Genomic DNA, 3212 nt, shown 5'->3' on the forward strand with positions numbered 1-3212 from the left:
ACCAGAGTGCACAAAGGGAGTGAGCAAGAGTTTATCACTGCCAAAGTGAGGAGAGGAAGATTAGTTGGCATTCATTTTTTTCTCTCTTTTCCATCTTCATCCCTTCCCTCCTTGTTTCTGGCTCCAGCTGTCTTTCCCTTTACCTGGATTAGGAGTATGGGACTATTGCTGGTGTCATCCTAATAAAAATTCAAAGATAGGTTAATAAGAGATAGTGCCCAGAGATGGGTAGTAAGCTAGGGTGTCAGTAGCTGCTGCCTGATCTCTTTTTTTTTTTGAGACGGAGTCTTGCTCTGTCGCCCAGGCTGGAGTGCAGTGGCGCAGTCTCGGCTCACTGCAAGCTCTGCCTCCCGGGTTCACGCCATTCTCCTGCCTCAGCCTCTCCGAGTAGCTGGGACTACAGGCGCCCGCCACCACGCCCGGCTAATTTTTTGTATTTTTTAGTAGAGACGGGGTTTCACCGTGGTCTCGATCTCCTGACCTCGTGATCCGCCTGCCTCAGCCTCCCAAAGTGCTGGGATTACAAGCGTGAGCCACCGCGCCCGGCCGATCTCTTTTTTTTGAGACAGGGCCTCGCTCTGTCACTCAGGCTGGATGGTAGTGGCGCTATTAAGGCTCACTGCAGCCTCAAGCTCCTGGGCTCAAGCAATTCTTCTACCTCAGCCTCCCTAGTAGCCGGGACTATAAGCACATGCCATCATGCCCAGATAATTTTTGATTTTCAGTAGAGATGGGGGTCTCACTATGTTGCCCAGGCTGATCTAAAACTCCTGGGCTCAAGTGATCCTCCTGCCTCAGCCTCCCAAACTGCTGAGATGACAGGTGTGAGCCACCATGCCCAGCTTTCTTGCCCCTGAATGAAAACAGAGAAAGCCCCGAATTCCTGTCTTTATTGTGTCATTATCTCAATACATGCCTTTGCATAATTTAGTTACCCTGTACTAGCCATCCATAATTTTCTCACCTTTGTATGAAATACTATCTTTCCTATTATCCGCTCTCAAAGAATTTTGGCTTGGCCATGAAATAGTACAGTGACAATGACAATGTTCAAGAGATCATGGTGTTTCGTTTTATTTTGTTTGGCTTAAATAAAAATTCTCAGAAGTATCACATATATGTCTATAGTTGCAAAAGTGCAACATAGCTTTATAGTCTTTGAATAGCACTATTCTAAAAGGCCTCATGATTTTGGACCTATAGCTGAATAATATATTTGATCATCCTGAAACATCTATTGCACAAAAATGAAAGGAAAACAGGATTACCACGGTAAAAAACTACCGTTTTCAAAACAGAAGAAACAATGCTTGCTTCAACAGCATATATACTAAAATTGGAATCACACAGAGATGATTAGCATGGTCCCTCTGTGGGGATTACGTGCACATCATTCGTGAAGCATTCCATATTAAAAAAAAGAAAGGTTTGAGGTGGTCATTAGAATAGAGTTCCCCTCTTTTTTTTTTTTTTTTTTTTTTTTGCTTTAGCAGAAACCTTTTGGGAAGGTTTGGGGGCTTTGGGTATTGATTGGCTTAGATGTTGAGTAATCATAGGTCTTTGTTTGCTAGGCTCAGGTTTTTTTTTTTTTTTTTTGACAGAGTTTCGCTCTTGCTGCCCAGGCTGGAATGCAATGGCATGGTCTTGGCTCACTGCAACCTCTGCCTCGCGGGTCAAGCAATTCTCCTGCCTCAGCCTCCTGAGTAGCTAGGATTACAGGCATGCACTACCATGGCCGGTTAATTTTGTATTTTTAGTAGAGAGGGGGTTTCTCCATGTTGGACAGCCTGGTCTCGAACTCCCGACCTCAGGTGATCCGCCCACCTCGGCCTCCCAAAGTGCTGGGATTACAGGCGTGAGCCACTGCGCCCGGCCAGGCTTAGGGTTTCTAAAGCAATACAACTTACATATAATGTTAGTACTTTTTTGTTTTCTATTCACATTCCCCAAGGTTATAACCAAAACCAGAATTCTTTTTATCTTGTTTCTTAGAACAAACTGGTGCTTGGGCCATCCACTACTTTGTAGCTTGTTGACCTCTATCATGGCCCTATCCGAGGTGGAGAGGCAGAGTGAGACAGTCCCTTCTTTTCTGGCTACATTCTTTTGACTGGCTCTTTGTAATGAGAACAATTGTCCCCTTTGTCATCCAGGGCATGAATAACAGGAAGTAACTGGGAGTGATCTGTGGATATCAGTATCCTGGCCTCCTTAGCGTTCACTTTATTTTTGGGTATAGAATTTTGACATTCTAATCCTGGAAAACCAGAACTCATTATTGGCCATCTTGGATTATTAACCATAGGCAAAACTGTGTTTTTCATATTTTCTGTTTCTAGACCAGCTAGGTTCAAACAAAGTTTGACTCTTTCTTGCTGGACTTTACCAAAAAGCAAACATTTCAACATAGTGAATATTCTATCAAGTCTCCAAACATCCAGCCTTGTTATTGTTTAATATATGAAGAGTCCTAATATAAAATAGGCAGCAATCTAACCAGGCGTTTTTTACCCAAAACCAGTAACTGATAATCATTCCTAACTGGGGAGTGGGGAAATTCTCACTACTTTATACCTCACCTCAATTAGCCAATTCCACCTTTTAGGGGCTGTTATTATTTATTTATTTATTTGAGACAGAGTCTGGCTCTGTCGCCCAGGCTGGAGTGCAGTGGCGCGATCTCAGCTCACTGCAACCTCTGCCTCCCAGATTCAAGCGATTCTCCTGCCTCAGCCTCCCAAGTAGCTGGGACTACAGGCACGTGCCACCATGCCCGGCTAATTTTTTGTATTTTTAGTAGAAACGGGGTTTTACCATATTAGCCAGGATGGTCTCAATCTACTGACCTCGTGATCCGCCCGCCTCAGCCTCCCAAAGTGCTGGGATTACAGGTGTGAGCCACCGTGCCTGGCCTCTTCTTCTTCTTCTTTTTTGTGACTGTGTCTCACTCTGTCACCCAGGCTGGAGTGCAGTACTGCGATCTTAACTCACTGCAGCCTCCGCCTCCTGGGTTCAAGTGATTCTTGTGCCTCAGCCTCCTGAGTAGCTGAGACAACAGAGTGCGTCACCATGCCTGACTAATTTTTGTATTTTTTTTTTTTTTTTGAGACAGAGTCTTGATCTGTTGCCCAGGCTGGAGAGCAGTGGCACGATCTCAGCTCACTGCAAGCTCTGCCGCTCGGGTTCACGCCATTCTCCTGCCTCAGCCTCCA

At 45.0% G+C, this 3212-nt stretch overlaps 1 non-coding gene across 1 annotated transcript; it reads left to right on the forward strand.

The window, feature by feature from the left end:
• The first annotated feature begins 1306 nt into the window (after positions 1-1306).
• On the forward strand, positions 1307-1416 carry LOC129483633 (U6 spliceosomal RNA). Its single transcript, XR_008658148.1, has one exon. It is a non-coding gene; the product is annotated as a U6 spliceosomal RNA (small nuclear RNA).
• Positions 1417-3212: the final 1796 nt, after the last annotated feature.

Source organism: Symphalangus syndactylus, chromosome 5 (genome assembly GCF_028878055.3).
Source record: "Symphalangus syndactylus isolate Jambi chromosome 5, NHGRI_mSymSyn1-v2.1_pri, whole genome shotgun sequence".
NCBI lineage: Eukaryota > Metazoa > Chordata > Mammalia > Primates > Hylobatidae > Symphalangus > Symphalangus syndactylus.